Source organism: Rana temporaria, chromosome 11 (assembly GCF_905171775.1).
Source record: "Rana temporaria chromosome 11, aRanTem1.1, whole genome shotgun sequence".
Lineage (NCBI taxonomy): Eukaryota > Metazoa > Chordata > Amphibia > Anura > Ranidae > Rana > Rana temporaria.
In genome coordinates, this window is record NC_053499.1 from 109,535,133 (window position 1) to 109,556,344 (window position 21,212).

Genomic DNA, 21,212 nt, shown 5'->3' on the forward strand with positions numbered 1-21,212 from the left:
GAAAAATAATACATTTATATGAATTGGTTGTAAAACAAAACAAAACAAAAAAAAATACCAAAAAGGTAAAATACACCACCTGTTGGAAGTACTCTGCAGCTTTCCTTGTTTTAAAATTATAGATTAGTCTTGGAATTTTTGTAAAAAAAAATAAAAAAGTCAGGAAGCTTTCATCAGTTGACTGTTATTTACACAATGAATTTTGCTGGGTTATTTGGTCCTTTGTTATCTGTGTATATATACTGTATATGTAATTAATGCATATAAGAATTATTTAGAAGAGAATTGTGTTTCCATTAGACATTACCTCATCCCACTTGGTAAAACTGTCATACCAAAAGTAGTAAAATAATATACATATAACCTTGAATTTTACTGCAATGCATCTGCACTGCCCTGAAAAAAACATGAATAAGGCAACCGCAGTGAAAATAAAAGGCAGGTACTTCAAAGTCGCACAAGTATGGGTTCTCAGGAAGGAGTAAATATCACACAAGTCAAGGTTGCCAACTTCACATAGCATGAAGACTAACCAACACACAGCAGGATATGAAAAAAAAATCATAACAGCCATATAAACTGTGCGATGTGTGAATGAGACGCAGGTCACACATAACAACCATGCAATATATGAGCGCACAAGAACTCTCTGAAAATTGCTGAGCATAGCAGCATGAAAATTACAAACGCAAAGTCATAAAGACATCCAGGCAAGAAAATCGGGGCAACCCAAGAGCCTAGATATTATTCTTGAAATAGTACAGCAGAGTGGGAGCAAGAAAATGAATATTAAACGTAAAAGTCCTGCATATAATGAGGCACAGCAGTGTGTGGGAGAACAGCAGAATTTATATTACACACAAGGACAGCACACAGTCACACACAGCAGTGTGGGTGGAGGAAACCAGAATATTGCATTGCAGAAAACCTGTAAATATTGAAGTGCTATAATGTGGGAGCAAGGAAATAAATGGTGTATATGAAAGAAATGAGCATCCAGGGACACCAAACCAATATTTCTAAATGGAAAATTGGTATTAATGAAGTATTGATAGCGATTTCTGTGGAATATTCTGTATTATGCTTCTTTCTACAATGATAAACTAAACTAACAGAATAATAAGCAACATACAAATTATGTTCTCTTTGTAATAAATCATATGTTTTGTGCATTGTAACCTATCCCTGAAGCAAATATTGTGATCAGAAACAGCCAAAGCACTAAAGGGGGACTGTTGGGTACAGCAGCCCATTGGAAGACGCTGGAAGTCCAGAGTATTGCCAAGCTTTGGGAAACACGATCATTGGACTACTGCCTTGAGAAGGTATGCCTGGGCAGCCCAGTTGAGTCAGGTATGAAATGTTGCATCAAATTGTTCTTGTTGGACTGTGCTGCAAAATATTCAAGTAAAGTTACATTCACTGTTTTAAGCTTGGTCTGAAGTCATTTAAAGGGGTACATGGAGGTTCCTGAAAAAACTAGGGTCAGTACAGCACATGTGGGGTATGAAGCAAATCCACTACAGAAGGTGTACTCAGCAAGACAATTAGGAGCAATTCAGTTGCTATGAGTAACCGGAAACAGCGCAAGATACATTACAACTAGTTGTGAAGCATGGTACCTGGTATGTTGGAGGGTCTTCTGGTAGTGAGGTGGGTCAGTTACCTGGCTCCCTCCCCAGTGGTTGGTTCCACAAAGCAAAAAGGTGCTTTTATTTGTGCTTCTCTGGCCTTTTTGACACGGGATCCATGTTTGATCAAGATCCCATACTTTGCTCGGGTCACTCCCCTGAGTGTCGTTCATCTAAAAGTATGCTGTAAGCTCTTAAAGCATATCGTCCCAAATTTCAGAAAGTAAACTTTCATTCAACCGCCAACGCTAGTCCAGGGAGTAAGTCGAGCCAGTCAGGGAAAGACAAAGCATAATCTGGGCATGGCCCAACCAAATTCTATGTCCTATAGAGATATCTAGGACTGAAGCCAGTCATATTTGGGGGACCAAGAAAAGGTCAATACAAGAGTATAGTTAATGAGGATTAGAAAAAAAGTATAATCTCTCTCCCCTGCAGTAAAGTATGCCAAGTGTCAACCAACTGCAAATCATGTAACGTCCACATAACACGTTTCCTGAGACCAATAGAAACAGAGGATGTACCAGAAGAAGTATCTGACAATCAACTTACCTTCTGCAAACTCCACTAGCTTTGAAAGCACTTTATCAAGAAAATAATTATGATGTAAATTTAGTGCAAATATAGTAGCTAACGTCACCTTAATGCCGTCAATGTGGCCTTTAACCAGTTCCCTACCGAGTCCAGGACCGGATTAACAAGGGGGCTGATGGAGCTGCAGCTCCAGGCCCCTTTCTCAAGATAGGCCCATTTGCCCAAAAAAAAAAAAATCAGAAAAAAAAGATCGACTTCGGGGGTTGTATCTCGACGACCAGAGGTCACAGAAACCCCATATTTGGGGGGGGGGGGGGGTAGGCAGTTGAAGACCTACCCCACAACTGGTCAAAATATGGGACGGCTATCATTTATGGTTCCGGAGATACGGGCCTGCTTCCACAGCCTGTCAGAAGCTACATTCAGAGCGGCCAATATAAATACAAGCTGACACACTGCAGCAGACTGATATGATCACAGGGCTTATAATAATTATTTGTATATTACTCATGGTAATTAACCCCTTGCCACCCAGGCCAATTCTGACACTTCTCTACTACATGTAAAAATCATCATTTGTTTTTTGCTAGTAAATTACTCTATGGTGGTCTTTGCACTTTTTATGTTGCACGGTATAGAGCTGCACGATTCTGGCTAAAATGAGAATTGCAATTTTTTTGCTTAGAAGATAGATCACGATTCTCTCACGAATCTTGCGGCGTAACATCATCTTTCACATTAAAACAAAAAAAATGGGCTAACTTCACTGTTTTGTTTTTATGGTTTTTATTATTCATTGAAGTGGGCAAATGCAGTGTGACATAAAATATTGCAGCAATAGCCGTTTTATTCCCTAGAGTCTCTGCTAAAATATATATAATGTTTGGCGGTTCCAAGTAATTTTCTAGCAAATAATATTGCTTTTTAACTTAAGAAACAAGTGTTGGACTTTAAGGGCCAGATCCACAAAAGGGATACGCCGTCGTATCCCTGTTTCTATCTTTGGAACTGATCCACAGAATCAGTTTCCAAAAGATAGGGAGAAGATCCGACATGTGTAAGGGACTTACACTGTTGGATCTTAGGATGCAGTACCGCATCCGCCGCTGGGGGCATTTCGAGTCGAAATGCCGATTCGGGTATGCAAATTAGCACTTACGGAGATCCACAAAGCTTTTCAGCTTCGTTTTTTCTCCGTAAGTATTAGTTTGCAATCGTAAAATTAGGGCTGCTTTTACAAGGCCTAAACTGTTTAGGCCTTGTAAAAGTAGACCCTTCTATCCCGCGTCGCCGTCTTTTTTTTTTCAATTTTTTTTTTCCCGCCGCAACTCATATTTTTTTTTACGCCCGTCGCGATTCTCAAAACCCGGCGCAACGTAAAACCGCGCTAAGCACGTCGGGAAAATGACGTCGTGAGCATGCGCAGTACGGCCGGCGCGGGAGCGCGCCTAATTTAAATGGGACTCAAACTTCTGTGTGTAAATGCGGGAAATGTACCCACTTAGGGCCAGATCCACAGCCAGCCGCCGTAACTTAAATATTGCCATTTAAGTTACACTGCCGCAAAATTTCTACCTAAGTGCCCGATCCACAAAGCACTTACCAAGAAATTTTCGGCTGTGTAACTTAAATTCGGCCGGCGCAAGTTGTTCCTATTCAAATGGGGCGAGTCCCATTTAAATTAGGCGCGCTCCCGCGCCGGCCGTACTGCGCATGCTCACAACGTCATTTTCCCGATGTAGATATGACGTCGTCGTGAGCATGCGCAGTACGGCCGGCGCGGGAGCGGCGCCGGATTTAAGTTACACAGCCGAAAATTTCTAGGTAAGTGCTTTGTGGATCGGGCACTTAGGTAGAAATTTTGCGGCAGTGTAACTTAAATGGCAATATTTAAGTTACGGCGGCTGGCTGTGGATCTGGCCCTAAGTGGTTACATTTCCCGCATTTACACACAGAAGTTTGATCTAAGAAGGAAGTTAGTTACAATGTTTCATTTTGTTTACAAACTTGGCAGACTGCCCAGATTTTTTCTTTACACACAGAAGTTTATCCCTTTGATCTAAGAAGGAAGCGTTAGTTACAATGTTTCCTGTTAAAAACTTGGCAGACTGCCCAGATATTTTCTTTTGATAGCTGAAAGTCTTTCCACTTGTTATATGAAAGAATCAGCAAACTCTGCATTGGAGATCGTCAGGGGGGTTGAATCGAGATCACAATTTTTTTTAACGATTGATTGTGCAGCTCTCGCACGGTATTTGCGCAGCAATTTTTCAAACATTCATTAAAAAAAACACTAGTTACTTAAGTTAGCACAATTTTTTTTTGGTATCCTAAGCGATACATTAAAAAAAACACTAGTTACTTAAGTTAGCAATTTTTTTTTAGGTTACATGTTTAGAGTTACAGAGGAGGTCTAGTACTAGAATTATTGTTCTCGCTCTAACGATCGTGGCGTATGTAACCTGTGTGTATCTGGCTCTGAAACTACCAGTGCCTACCCAGCCACTGACTACTATCTCTCCCCAGCCTGTCCCCACACACCCTCTCACCTGCTGACCTGTGGATGGGGGAATCACTCCTGCAGTGTTATTGTGTTCTGCCTGTGAATACAATGATCAGTGTTGCTAACTATAGCTGGCAGCACTGATTGTTTTGGTAAAAACCTAACAGGCTGGTTGTACTCAAGTCGATTAATAGATTGACTTGTGTAAAACCAGCTAGCCCATACATAGATCGACTATGGCTGGTCTCTGCACAATTGGCGTAATTTCAATCCATGTATGACCCGCTTAACCACTACGCAGTCCCTAAATATACTTCCACTCCTGTACATAGTGCTCACTGTCATACTCTCCACACTCCTCTCCTGTACATAGTGCCTACTGTCATACTCTCCACACTTCTCTCCTATACATAGTGCTCACTGTCATACCCTACACCAGGGATATGCAATTAGCGGACCTCCAGATGTTGCAAAACTACAAGTCCCATCATGCCTCTGCCTCTGGGTGTCATGCCTGTGGCTGTCAGTCTTGCTATGCCTCATGGGACTTGTAGTTCTGCAACAGCTGGAGGTCCGCTAATTGCATATGCTTGCCCTACACACTCCACTCCTGTACATAGTGCCCACTGTCATACCCTCCACACTCCTCTCCTATACAGAGCGCCCACTGTCATACCCTTCACACTCCTCTCCTGTACATAGTGCCCACTGTCATACCCTCCACACTCCTCTCCTATACATAGCGTTCACTGTCATACCCTCCACACTCCTCTTCTATACATAGTGCCCACTATCATACCGTCCACATTCCTCTCCTGTACATACTGCCCACTGTCATACCCTCCACACTCCTCTCCTGTACATACTGCCCCATCATAACCTCCACACTTCTCTCTGGTACGTACTACCCTCTGTCATACCCCCACACTCTTCCTGTACATACTGCCCATTGTCATACCCTTCACACTCCTCTCCTGTACATAGTGCCCACTGTTAGACCCTCCACATTCCTCTCCCTCACCTGCACATACTTCCCACTTATATACCGTCCATACTCCTCCCCTATGTCGCATACCCACAAAAACAGTTCTTTAAAATTATACTGAATATCCTCAATGTTACCAGCTCTAGAATGGACACACTTTTGTTAGTTCAACTAAAGGAAATATCAGTTCTCATATTTGTTCTGCCCCATTATTAGTACTCATTTAATTTTGTGATTACTACTATGATGTATAGAGGAACATCGGGGATCTCAGCTACTCTAAATATAGCACTTGTAAAAAAAGTGTCCCTGAAAATATTTTTTAAATGTTGGCAACTGTGCACTTAGGCACTGCCCAAGAGCCACTGGGTCAGTAGGGGCCCAATGAGAGGCTCCTGGGGTCCTGTGATATTAAAGTGGTAGTAAACTTTCCTGACATTACTACTTTTTAGAGGCCCTGGGGTGGGTTATGCCACAATGTACAAGTATGCACAGCATATTAGCACATTAGGGTACACTTACATTTTCAGACTGAGCCCTCCAGTGCTGCGCTGTGATGAATCAGGCGGGGCCCGGGCACTTCCAACTTCACCTGGTCTTCCTTCTGGGTTCTATGCCTTTGGTCACTTGCCTTGGCCGGGCTGCGTTCATGTCATTCCCACGCATTTATTTATTATTTATAAAAGGCCCCACCAAAATCCTCAGCACCAGGCCCATGATGTTCTTAATCTGGCCCTGAACGAGTCATAGTAATATGACGTCGGCAGGAACCTTGTCTCCATCCGGGTGGACTTCATATGACATCCTGGGCTTCCCGGCCGCAAGGGGGTGCGCGGCATCGCTCGGGACCCGGTGCCCGATGTCTGCCGGTCACCCACGATTGCCTATGATCATGTAAACACACAGATCCACCTCCTGTCAGAGGTGAGGAGACCGATGTGTGTTCCCAGTACAGAGGAACACACATCGGTCTCCTCCCCTTGTGAGTCCCCTCCCCCTACAATAAGAATCATTCCCAGGGAACATATTTAACCCCTTCCCCGTCCCCTAGTGTTAACCCCTTCCCTGCCAGTCACATTTACACAGTAATGAGTGCAGCTTTATAGCACTAATCGCTGTATAAATGTGAATGGTCCCAAAAATTTGTCAAAAGTGTCCGATATGTCCGTTGCAATGTCACAGTCACAATAAAAATCTCAGATCGCCGCCATCACTAGTAAAAAAAAAAAAAAATGCAATAAAACTATCCTCTATTTTGTAGACGCTATGGCCCAGATTCACAAAGCACTTACGCCAACGCATAACATGTTACGCAGACGTAAGTGCCAATGTGCGCCGTCGTATGTGTGCGGCAGACCCACGAACCAACATGCGCCTAAAAACAGGCTACACCCCGCCGACGTAGCTTGCACACCCCGGCATAGGGTGGGCGAACATATGGGCTGGGCGCATGGTGCTGCTCCCATTGATTATCCATTCAAACATGCAAATGAGGGAAATACGCAGATTCACGAACGTGCATGTGCCCGGCGCATGCTACGCGAGATGCGCGTAAGTTGTACGTCCGGCGTAAAGTTATTCCCCATAAATGAGGTGCAACCCGGCAACAGACATGCACAGGTCTGCACCAGGGAACACAAGCCGGCGTATTGTGCGTTGGACGTGTGTCTGGCTGGGCGTACGTTATGTTCACGGTGTACGCGGTGATCCGGCGTAGCTTAGGCAGATTTTGCGGCGTGGTTGTGAGCAGGCGCAGGGTGGTGCTGTGCATGCGTCCATGTCACGGCGCATGCGCAGTTCGTGATACGTACCTGTCTGGCGCTCATGCCATCATTTGCATGGGGTCACGCCCACTTCCACCTACGCCGGCGTGTGCCTTCGAAACCCACGACACGCTGGCGCAGCGTTGGGAGCACTGGCTTGCTGAATGCAATGCTTGCCTTTCCACGCTACGTTGGCGTGGCGTACGGTGTTTGCTCTACGGCGGTGTAATGTACGCTTTGCTCTCTGTGAATCTGGGCCTATAACTTTTGCGCAAACCAATGAATATGTGCTTATTGCGATTTTTATTTATTTTTTTCCCCAAAAATATGTAGAAGAATACGTATGGGCCTAAACTGAGGAAAAAAATATAAAAAAAAAAAATGATATTTATTAAATAATAATTAAATTGACGTTTTTTTTGTTTATAGCGCAAAAAAAGGGGTGATCAAATACCACCAACAAAAGCTCTATTTGTGGGAAAAAAATAGGATTTTTTGTACTCACCGTAAAATCCTTTTCTCTGTCGTCCATGGATGGACACAGCTTCCTTAAATCTTGACTTGTGGGTTAAGTTCCTGTTCTATAGGAGAGGACTTGGCAGAACATGTTAGATATTTAAATACATGTTACATCAACAGAGTTGAACAGCCCCACCCAGGGGGCGGTCCCTCCAGACATGACCCTCCGCCCTGCAGTCAGCAGCTCATTTAGTAACAAGCAGTACAAACCTAAAAAAGGAGGGGTGGGTGCTGTGTCCGTCCATGGACGACAGAGAAAAGGATTTTACGGTGAGTACAAAAAATCCTATTTTCTCTTTTCGTCTATGGACGGACACAGCTTCCTTAAATCTTGACTTGTGGGACGTCCCCAAGCAGTGTCAAAAAAACGATGGGTGGAAACAGCAATCAAAAAACTAACTTCACCCCAAACAAACAGAGCTCCTTAATGGAGGAGTTGCAACTTTAAAAAGCTGCCTGCAAAACCTTGCAGCCGAAGGAAGCATCTGAAGATGCACTCACATCAACCTTGTAAAATTTGGACCAAGTCGCCACCTTACACACTTGTGAGACAGGGGCTTGATGTCGGAAAGACCAGGAGGCACCAATAGCCCTGGTCAAATGCGCCGTGACAGGAAAAGGAGGCGTCCGCCCCTTAAGGGCATAAGCCTGGATGAAGGTCTGCCTGATCCACCAAGGAATGGTGGCCAACGAGACTGCCAGGCCCTTTTGTCGACCAGACACCGACACAAACAGTGAGTCAGACCTCCGGAACGGAGCCGTAGCAGACAGGTACACCCGCAAGCCACGTTTAAAGTATGGAATGCAGCCTCTTTGGGATGCAACGGCCGAGGACACAAAGAAGTACAATGTCCTCATTTAGGTGAAAAGCAGGGTAGCAGGGAAGAAAAGAAGGGTACGGGCATAGCACTGCCTTATCCTTATGGAGTACCAAGTATGGTGACCTGCAAGACAACTCGTCTGACAGATGTAATGGCCACGAGAAAGGTTACTTTCTGAGATAGCATCAAGAGAGGAATTTCTCAAAAGGAGGCTCCTGAAGAGCCGAGAGCACCAGATTCAAATCCCATGGAGGAAGCGGTGGTCTAATTGGGGGGGATCACATGTCGAACCCCTTGCACAAACGTGCCCACCAGTGAATGTGTCGCCAAGGGTCATTGAAAGAAAACAGCCAAGGCTGAAATCTGTCCCTTAATGGTGCTTAAAGCAAGTTTCTGATCCACTCCACTCTGCAAAAACAGAAGGACCCTGGAAACCGAATATGCCCGTGGACGTCACTCCATCTCCTCGCACATAGAGATGTAGGCCTTCCAAGTGCAATGGAAGATCTTCTGAGAAGATGATTTACGCGCCCTCAGCATGGTTGAAATGACCAAATCCGTCAGACCTAGGTCCCTTAGTACCTGCCTTTCAATAGCCATGCCGTTTAAAGCCAGCGACTGTAAAGCAGGATGAAGTATGGGACCTTGAGACAGAAGGTCCTCCCGCATTGGCAGCTGCCAGGGCGCATCCGCCACTAGGCAAACGAGGTTGGCGTACCAGGGACTAGGGATGAGCCGAACATATCCGCGTTCGGTTCACGCACCAGAACGTTCGAACAGACCGATCGTTGGCGCGAACATTTAGAACCCCATTGAAGTCTATGGGACTCGAACGTTCGAATTCAAAAGTGCTCATTTTAAAGCCCAATATGCAAGTTATTGTTGGAAAACGTCTTTGAGAACCCTGGTCTTGCCCCAGGGAACATGTATCAATGGAAAAAAAAGTTTTAAAAACTGTAGTTTTTTCTTGAGCAGCGATTTTAATGATGCTTAAAGTGAAAAAAAATCCTTTAAATAATGTCCCTGCACAACATGAGATTACTCTCAGAAAAAAGTAATTTAATACTGCCTGCGGCTTTAATGTAATGTTTGGTCCCTGCAATATGGATAAAAATCATTGAAAAAAATAGCATGAGTTTCCGATCCTGATCTCCCTGGGGGCCTTAGCAAAATGACATGGCACATTAAAAATGAGAATCGGGGGGGGAGGGGGGGGGGCTCTGACGACAGTGACATGTCACATTAAAGAAAGTTGAGAAGCGGGGGGAGGGGGTGTTCTGCTGTGAGAAATGACTCAGCCAGCGAGTTAGAAGCGGGGTGAGGGGGTAAAAATGACTTCTCACCAGACGGGGCCTCTAGTAATTTGGGGGGCCCTTCGCAGCTTTGCGGGGCCCTAAGCGGCTTGCATAGTGAGCCTATAGCGAGGATCGGCCCTGACAAGACCTTTTGGCCCTATATACTTTGAACAGCAGCATACAGGCGTTGCAAACAAGATAAGGACTGTAGGTTTCTTAAGTAGAATCAGAACCATGTCATACTTTGCTCCTGCATATTGCACAATCTCCTAAAGAGACCCTCAACAAACTACATGACACTTGTGCCTGATGAGGCCACTGATGTTCCAGTGGTGGTGGCCCGTGAGACTGTCCATACAGACTTGGCCCCCCAAAGTGCACGTGCTGTGTGGCAACAATATGTCGATTATTTTAGGGGTGGGGGGGGGGGCATTACAATGCCAGATCTGGGCTCAATAAATTATTTTTTTGGGAAATAAAAATTCTAGAGAAAAGGGGGGTTGCCATCTGGGGCCTCCTTTGAACAAATTATGTGAAGAACTCCTGTTCTCTGAAGGCCTCCATTATTTCTGCAAGTCAAAAATTAGCAAAAAAAACTAATGTCAGTCAAGCCTTAGCTTTCTCCCCATATCTAACCCACAAACTCATCCACTGATCACAAAGTCCAAAAATCAAGTTTCGTATCGTCGTATTGCACGATCGTTTTTCCGACGTTTTCTACCGACTGTGAACAACGTTCTCATTCACGCAATATCCCTTTATACACTGCGCATGTGAGAAACTCTGCACGTTTCCACGCCCATGACGATCGTTCTAGTGATTGACACGCCCCTTTTCAGTCGGTCAATGCAAGAGTCTGAAGAAATGATGGAGGAGAGACAGCAAGCTGCAACCAGGCAGGAGAGAGGCCAGGCACACACAAGGAGGAGCAGGAGGTACAAAGCCACCAACATGAGCTTCGACGAGATGGTGGAGATGGTGGCTGTTCTTAAAAAGGAGGACTACAACGGCAAAAAAGGGCCTTACAAGAACCCTAATAAACTCAAGGCCCAGATCATGGAGAAGGTACGGAGGACTCTCCATGCAAAATTCGGGGTGCAGAGGTCCAGGGAGCAGATGCGCAAGAGATAGTCTGATTTGAAACTACGAGAGCCGGAGCAGCTGGAGAGAATTCGAAGAGTCCTCAGAAGACGTAAGTAATTTTCATGTGCACTCTGAATATTTGTTTTTATTATTTTGCGGCATGTGCTTTTTATTTCAGGTTGTGTATATATACAGTTCAAGAATAGATGTTTCAAGGTTCATGTTGATCCAGTGTATACTTGTTGTTTTCCCATGTAGGAAACTTGGCCAAAGATAGAGAAATGCAGCAGCTTTGGTAATGGATAAAATCCTGTGTTAAGGATTGTAAAAACAGACAATTGTACCACACGTTTTAAAAAGAATGATTGATATTCCTCTTTCAGGCCTCTAATCTTTTTGACTAATCTATCCCTTTTTTTACAATCTCATAGGCCGCAATCAAGCTGCAGCAGTAGAGCCAACAAACCCCACACAGTGCTAAGCCCCACCCTCGCTGGATGTGCAGGAATTGCAAAATGCCAACACATCAGGTCAGTGTCATACAGCACAGCTTCAGGTAATACATGTAGGCCTGCATAATTTGAATACATGTTTTTTTCCCAAATTTCAGGTGTACAAGCTGTTGGGGGCGGCTTAGACACCTACAGTGCCCAGGTGCTAATTGGGGAGATAATGTCCTGCAGGGCACAAATAGAGGACACAAACCTCGCCCTCGAGAAGATCATAAAGAACAACAGAAAGGTGGACCAAAACCTGAAGAATCTTATTGATGTTCTGGGGAGGGTTTAAAAAAAAAAACAATAGATGTAGACAAGTATTTAAAAGCAAAAATATAGTTCCAAAAAAAAAAAAATTCTATTAAGATATTTAAAAAAAAGAAAGAAAATTACACATTTTAAGTGTGATACAATAAATATTTTTGGATACTCAACAATGTCTGGCTTCTTATTATATCAATGCTGCCTAAAAGAACAAATCTAGATTTGTGGTGTTTACATTGACAATGATGAGTATTTAGTACAGGAAAATAAACATAACACTATGATAACGTAGGAGAAAGCTAGAATGAACTCCAATTAGAAAAGAATCAAACAAAGAAAATTACTAGAACAGGGGCAGAAAAATTGGGCCTTAGGCCCTGGTGGCGGTGTCACAACACTGTAACCCCTCACAGATACTGTAATTGGAGCACAGCAAAGAGCCACATGCAATGTATTGTATCAAAAATTTATATTAGACGCCCCTGTTAAACAGGGGCATACAAATTGGCCCTTAGGCACAACACAACACTGCAACCTCTCAGATACTGTAATTGGAGCGCAGAAAAGAGCCACATGCAAAGTATTGCATTAAAAATTGTTATTAGACGCCCCTGTTAAACAGGGGCAGAAACATTGGGCCTTAGGCACAACACAACACTGCAAAGTATTGCATTCAAAATTGTTATTAGACGCCCCTGTTAAACAGGGGCCGAAAAATTGGGCCTTAGGCACTGGTGGTGGAAAAAAAAAATTCTATTAAGATATTAAAAAAAAAGAAAGAAAATTACACATTTTAAGTGTGATACAATAAATATTTTTGGATACTCAACAATGTCTGGCTACTTATTATATCAATGCTGCCTAAAAGAACAAATCTAGATTTGTGGTGTTTACATTGACAATGATGAGTATTTAGTACAGGAAAATAAACATAACACTATGATAACGTAGGAGAAAGCTAGAATGAACTCAAATTAGAAAAGAATCAAACAAAGAAAATTACTAGAACAGGGGCAGAAAAATTGGGCCTTAGGCCCTGGTGGCGGTGTCACAACACTGTAACCCCTACTGTAATTGGAGCGCAGCAAAGAGCCACATGCAATGTATTGTATCAACATTTTTTATTAGACGCCCCTTTTAAACAGGGGCAAAAAAATTGGGCCTTAGGCACAACACAACACTGCAACCCCTCAGATACTGTAATTGGAGCGCAGCAAAGAGTCACATGCAAGGTATTGCATCAAAAATTGTTATTAGATGCCCCTGTTAAACAGGGGCATACAAATTGGGCCTTAGGCACAACACAACACTGCAACCCCTCAGATACTGTAATTGAGAACGCAGAAAAGAGCCACATGCAAAGTATTGCATTAAAAATTGTTATTAGACGCCCCTGTTAAACAGGGGCAGAAACATTGGGCCTTAGGCACAACACAACACTGCAACCCCTCAGATACTGTAATTGGAGCGCAGAAAAGAGCCACATGCAAAGTATTGCATTAAAATTGTTATTAGACGCCCCTGTTAAACAGGGGAAGAAACATTGGGCCTTAGGCACAACACAACACTGCAACTCCGCAGATACTGTAATTGGAGCGCAGAAAAGAGCCACATGCAAAGTATTGCATTCAAAATTGTTATTAGACGCCCCTGTTAAACAGGGGCCGAAAAATTGGGCCTTAGGCACTGGTGGTGGAGCCCAGAAACAAAAAATTTCTTACTAGCTATCAGTAAGGAGGAAAAGGATATTCAGTCAGCAGCATAACAGGACAGTCACTCAGCATCAGCATAGGCAGTCTCCAAGGGATCTGTCATTTCAAAAAAATTATTCAGTTACATCTGCATCAGGTGCTTGGTAGCTGGTGTTGATCCAAGCCTGATTCATTTTTATGAAGGTCAGTCGATCAACGGAGTCGGTGGAGAGGCGCACCCTGTGATCTGTCACAAAGCCTCCAGCAGCACTGAATGTGCGTTCTAAAAGAACGCTGGATGCAGGGCAAGCCAGTAGCTCAATTGCATACTGTGCAAGCTATGGCCAGTGATCCATCCTCAAGACCCAGTATGCCAGAGGATTTTCAGTGGGGAAGGTGTCCAAGTCTGATCTTGCCCCTAGGTATTCACGCACCATGTAGACCAAACGCTGGTGATGGTTGCTGGAACTGGTCATAACTTGGGGCTGCGGACTAAAAAATTGTCTGAACACATCGGTCAGACGGCCACCTTCTCCACCGCTCCTTCTGTGACTCACCGAAGCCTCAGCAACACTTTGTTCAGGAACAGGATTTGGTAATCCCCCAGGTTCTGGGAACGCATTGCACAGAGCCTTCTGCAAGGCCTCCCGAAGATGTTTCATCTTCTGCTCCCTCTGCGACGGCAAGATAAGCTCCGCAACCTTACTCTTGTAACGTGGATCAAGGAGAGTTGCCAGCCAGTAATGATCCCTCTCCTTGATACCACGAACACGAGGATCCTTACACAGGCTTTGCAGGATCAGGGAGGCCATGCAGCGTAGGTTTGCTGAGGCATTCGGGGCACAGTCCTCTGGGTCACCGAGGATGACAGGATCCGCAGCCACCTCATCCCAGCCACGTAAAAGTCCACGGGTTCCGAGGGACTGTAAGTGATCCCTTGAAGACTGCTGCTGCTGAGTGCTAGGCTCCACCTCCATGCTGCTGATACAATCCTCCTCCACCTCGTCCTCGTCCTCCTCGTCCTCTTCCTGTGTGGTAGGCGGGCATGCAGGACCACTGTCTGGATAAAGGGGGCCTTGAGAGGTAAGGAAGTCCTCCTCTTCCTCCCTCTGTTCTGCCTCAAGGGCCCTGTCCATTATTCCACGTAGAGTGTGCTCCAACAGATGAATAAGAGGGACAGTCTCACTGATGCATGCACTGTCACTGCTCACCATCCTCGTGGCCTCCTCAAATGGTGACAGGACAGTGCATGCATCCCTGATCAAGGCCCACTGGCGTGGGGAAAAAAATCCAAGCTCCCCTGACCCAGTTCTGCTGCCATATTGGCACAGGTACTCATTGATGGCCCTCTGCTGCGTGTGCAGCCGCTGAAGCATGGCCAATGTAGAGTTCCATCTGGTGGGCATGTCACAGATTAGGCGGTTCTTGGGAAGGCTTTATTTCCTTTGGAGGTCTGTCAGCCGAGCAGTGGCATTGTATGACCTTCGGAAATGCACACAGACTTTCCTGGCCTGCTTCAGGACATCCTGTAAGCCCGGGTACCTGCCCAAGAACCGCTGCACTACCAAATTGAGAACATGAGCAAAACAGGGCACATGGGTCAGTTTTCCCTGTGGCAGGGCAGAGAGGAGGTTGGTGCCATTGTTGCTAACCACCATTCCTGGCTTAAGCTGGTGTGGCGTCAACCACCTCTGAGCCTGCCCCTGTAGAGCTGACAGAACCTCTGCCCCAGTGTGGCTCCTGTCTCGCAAGCACACCAGCTCTAGCACCGCATGGCATCTCTTGGCCTGCATTCCTGCGCAGCCCCTCGTACGCCTACGGAGCACGGCTGGTTCAGAGGAAACATCAGCACAGGAAGAGGCCACAGAGGAAGAAGAAGAGGAGGGGGTGAAGGAGAGAGGTGTGTCACAACCAGTAGTAGTGTTTTGGAGGTGTGGTGGCGGAACAACCTCCAACACTACTGTACCATGCCCTGCGTCCTTCCCAGCTGCCAGCAGAGTCACCCAATGCACCGTGAAAGAGAGGTAACGTCCCTGTCCATGCTTGCAGGACCATGAGTCAGCGGTAAGATGCACCTTACCACTGACCACCCTGTCCAGCGAGGCATGGACATTGCCTTCCACATGCCGGTAGAGAGCGGGAATCGCCTTCCGTGAGAAAAAGTGGCGTTTGGGTACTTGCCACTGAGGTACCGCACATTGCACAAACTCACGGAAGGGGGCAGAATCTACCAACTGAAAAGGTAGCAGTTGAAGTGCTAGTAATTTTGCTAAGCTAGCATTCAACCGCTGGGCATGTGGATGGCTGGGAGAGTACTTGTTTCGGCGCTGCAGCAGCTGGGGCAGGGAAATTTGTTTGCTACCATCAGTAGATTTCCCGCATGTACTACTATGTTGTGACACACCTATTTCTACAACTTCAGTCCTATCAGTGCAGGCTTCAGAGAGGACTGAGGGTCTAGTGGGGTTGGAGCTCCCAGCTGATGAGGGGCAAGGGGAGGTCCGCTTTGTTCTTTGGTGTGGGTCTTTCAGGTATGCTTGCCAACGAACTGCATGGCAGGTCGACATATGTCTGGTCAAGCATGTGGTGCCCAAGCGGGTAATTTTTTTGCCACGCGAGATACGCTTGAGACATATGTTGCAAATAGCAACGGTGCGATCTGATGCACATGTCTCAAAAAAGGCCCACACCAAAGAACTTTTGCAGTACCGTTGAGACGCAGCAGCGCCCTGCACAGGCGTAGCTCTGCGATGTAATGCAGTTGGTGTGCTGCCCTTAAGCTGTCCCCTGGAGGGCATCCTGCCTCTTTTGAAATGTGCCTGTGCCTATTCCTCCTCCTGCTCCTCCTCTTCCTCCTCCTCTCTCCTATCAGGCACCCAGGTAGAGTCAGTGACCTCATCATCCCCTCCCTCCTCATCACTGTCGAAAACCTGGCAGTATGCTGCAGCTGGGGGAACATGACTGCCAGATTGCTGTCCCTTTCGGGCACCCGCTCTCTCTGGGCTCACATCAATGCCTTCCTCTATCTGTGTTCCGTCATCGGAGCCTTCAAAACGCTGCGCATCTTCATGTAGCATGTACCCAACACTGTGTTGAAACAGTTCGGGGGACTCCTCAGGAGGACATGATGGGACTAGGGAAGGATTGTGTGATGCCATTGTGCAGAGGGAAGAGGACGCCTTGGCAGCTGCTTTGCCAGATAAACTAAGCTCAGCCTGGGTGAGAGAGGATGAGGAGGATGAGGACGGCTTGGTCATCCACTCTACCAATGTCTCTGCATGTTGAGGCTCAACACGGCCAGCTCCCGAAAAGAAGGACGAGTGTGTCAGACGGCCACGTCCTGAAGAGGATGCACCGTGTCCACCACCAGCGTTGCCCTCGTGACTCTCTGCCTTTCTTTGTTGTCCTTCCAGACATTTTAATAGCCTGCACAGGACAAAATCAGAAATAAACAGCACCTGCGTTTATGGGCAAAAACACAGCAAACGTGCAATAAGATCGACTGTGTTTATGGGCAAAACCACAGCAAACGTGCAGTAAGATCGACTGTGTTTATGGGCAAAAACACAGCAAACGTGCAGTAAGATCGACTGCGTTTATGGGCAAAAACACAGCAAACGTGCAGTAAGATCGACTGCGTTTATGGGCAAAAACACAGCAAACGTGCAGCAAGATCGACTGCGTTTATGGGCAAAAACACAGCAAACGTGCAGTAAGATCGACTGCATTTATGGGCAAAAACACAGCAAACGTGCAGTAAGATCGACTGCGTTTATGGGCAAAAACACAGCAAACGTGCAGTAAGATCGACTGCGTTTATGGGCAAAAACACAGCAAACGTGCAGTAAGATCGACTGCGTTTATGGGCAAAAACACAGCAAACGTGCAATAAGATCGACTGCGTTTATGGGCAAAAACACAGCAAACGTGCAATAAGATCGACTGTGTTTATGGGCAAAACCACAGCAAACGTGCAGTAAGATCGACTGTGTTTATGGGCAAAAACACAGCAAACGTGCAGTAAGATCGACTGCGTTTATGGGCAAAAACACAGCAAACGTGCAGTAAGATCGACTGTGTTTATGGGCAAAAACACAGCAAACGTGCAGTAAGATCGACTGCGTTTATGGGCAAAAACACAGCAAACGTGCAATAAGATCGACTGTGTTTATGGGCAAAAACACAGAAAACGTGCAATAAGATCGAATGTGTTTATGGGCAAAAACACAGCAAACGTGCAGTAAGATCGACTGCGTTTATGGGCAAAAACACAGCAAACGTGCAGTAAGATCGACTGGGTTTATGGGCAAACACACAGCAAACGTGCCATGAGATCGACTGTGTTTATGGGCAAAAACCCAGCAAACGTGCAGTAAGATCGACTGCGTTTATGGGCAAACACACAGCAAACGTGCAATAGTTTCATGCCCCAGTTGAAGTCTGTGAGGACGAAACTGGAGGTGTTTCCTCTTTTTTTCTCTCTCCCCATAATTGGAGTTTTTTTTGGAGCATCCCCCCCACGTCATTCCATTGGAGATTCCTGTGGCTACTCTCATCAATCAATCTCTTGATTCCATCTGGAACATCACCTTAAGGAGTCATATCCATATCGGTGTCCAAGGAGGGCGTTCGGCCCATACAAGCTTTTGGGATCCACCCACCGTACGGTGAGTTGTGGGTCAACGCCATTCGGTAAGCGTATTCTAACCTTACTTTACCTGCCATGAATTATCTGCCTGGATTTATGATATGGTTGACAGAGGGGACCTGTATGCATCCATGAGAGCTTAAGGACCATCCATATACACATATGGGATTGGACTTTTATCCTGCATTTATTTTATGTATTTTATGTAAACGTGCAGTAAGATCGACTGCATTTATGGGCAAAAACACAGCAAACATGCAGTAAGATCGACTGCATTTATGGGCAAAAACACAGCAAACGTGCACTAACAGCGACTGCGTTTATGGGCTAAAAACAGCACACGTGCAGTAAGAGCGACTTAGTTTATGTGCAATTAAATAGCCCACGTGCCTTAACAGAGACTGCGTTTATGTAAAAATAGCACACGTACAGTAACAGCAACTGCGTGTATGTGTGCAATTAAAAAGCACACGTCCACTAACAACTAAGTACTATGTTTAGGTGTAAACTAAACACTATGGGCTAGATTCAGTAAGCAATTGCGTCTGCGTAACCATAGTTACGCAGCGCAATTGCTTAGTTGCGCCGGCGTAACGACTTTTCTGTATTCAGAAAGCTCGTTACGCCGACTGCAGCCTAAGATATGACTGGCATAAGGCTCTTATGCCGTCGTATCTTAGGCTGCATTCTTACGATGCCCGCTAGGTGGCGTTCCCGTAGCGGTCAGCGTAGAGTATGCAAATTGCATACTAACGCCGATTCACAACCGTACCTGCGCCCTACGTACGCATTTTACGTTGTTTGCGTTCGTCGGGTTCCGCGTAAGGCTGCTCCTGCTATTAGCAGGCGCATCCAATGCTAAGTATACCCGTCGTTCCCGCGTCACGAAATTTTAAAATTACGTAGTTTGCGTAAGTGAATCGTGAATGGCGCTGGACGCTATTCACGTTCACTTTGAAGCAAATGACGTCCTTGCGACGTCATTTACCGCAATGCACGTCGGGAAAGTTTCCCGACGGAGGCTCTTATGCCGTCGTATCTTAGGCTGCATTCTGACGCTGGCCGCTAGGTGGCGTTCCCGTAGTTGTCAGCGTAGAGTATGCAAATTGCATACTCACGCCGATTCACAAACGTACGTGCGCCCAGCGGTCGTGTTTTACGTCGTTTGCGTTCGTCGCTTTCGTCCTAAGGCTGCTCCTGCTATTAGGAGGCGCAGACAATGGCAAGTATAGACGTCGTTCCCGCGTCGCGATTTTCGAAATTTACGTTGTTTGCGTAAGTGGATCGTGAATGGCGCTGGACGCCATTTACGTTCACGTCGAAGCAAATGACGTCCTTGCGACGTCATTTACCGCAATGCACGTCGGGAAATTTTCCCGACGGAGCATGCGCAGTACGTTCGGCGTGGGAACGCGCCTAATTTAAATGATCCACGCCCCTACGGGATCAATTAAATTACGCGCGCTTACGCCGGCCCCTTTTACGAAAAGCCGCCGCAAATTACGGAGCAAATGCTTCGTGAATGAAGCGTAGCTCCAGTAATTTAAGGAGGCGTATCGTAAAAACGGTATGCTGCACCGCCGTAGCAGTGCGCGTCCCTACCTGAATCTACCCCGCTGTGTCTCTATCTATCTCCCTCTCTCTAACTGTCTGACTGACTTCTCTTTAACAAAGCCAGAACACACTACACGAGGCCGCCTTACAGGCGGCCTTATATAGTGTGGGGCGTGTACTAAACCCCCTGAGCCATAATTGGCCAAAGCCACCCTGGCTTTGGCCAATTAGAGTTCTTCGTTTTTTGCGCGCTGTGATTGGCCAAGCATGCAGGGTCATGGTGCATGCTTGACCAATCATCAGTGCGCAACGACGCAGTGAATTATGGGCCGACGCGCGTCACTCGAATTTGGCGCGAATGACCCGTTTTGTTCGAAATTCGTCGAACGTATGAACAGACGATGTTCGAGTCGAACATACGTTCGAGTCAAACGACAAGCTCATCCCTACCAGGGACGACCTTGGTACCATATTTAAAACATCTTTAATAAAAAGGGATTAAAAACACTCATATTTGAGTAGAGATAATCAGGCATGTCAAGGGTTAAGTGTGTTTCATCCGCATTAGTCCTGGTGGAGTGTGTACATCATGGGCTGATGGTTGAGATCTTAGTCCTGTAACCATGGGCGTCCGCTGAAATTTTTTCAGGTGGGGGCGCTTCCGCAGCGGTGATACACATTTAACCCTTTCTTCAAACGCTAGCAGGGGTTAAAAGGTCCCCACTAGCGGCCGAATAGCGCAGCTAAAATTATGGTAAAGTGGTGCTTTACCGTTAACGCGGTCAGTTGGCAGTGTGAAATTGCTCTTGTGATAATTCGGCTTCACTCCATGCCCATATAAATATAGCCTAAAGAATGTACAGACCCCCCTTCAGCACAGACCCCTCCATACAGCACAGACCCCTCATTCTGCACAGACTCCTCCATTCAACACAGATGGACCCCCCCTTCAGCACAGCCCCCCCATTCAGCACAGATGAACCCCCATTCAGCACAAACTCCCCCCCCCTTCAGCACAGACGGACCTCCCCCCATCCCATTCAGTACCTCAGATCAGCCATCAGCATGGCCAGGTCACAGCAGGTTCCCTCCCCCTGTGTACACATAAACACTGGAGGGGGAGGCGGCTTCACTCTGCTCGCTGTGTCTTTGTGACATCCGGTCCGGGACCGCTCAGACAGGCTGCACCCGCAAGACTCTTCAACGCCTTCTCGATTTTCCAGGGGGGGTCAATTGCCCCCCCCTTGCCCTATGGAGTGGACGCCCATGCCTGTAGCACTCCTGTCTGTACTGAATGTGTACAGCGCTGGCCGGCGGCTGGGACGGGGATCGTGGAGGCTCCGTGATGTGATGTCGTCACTTCCGGGATTCAGGCTGGCGGGCAGCGCTTCGCGATCGGGATATGCGTGTCCCTTCTTTAGGCT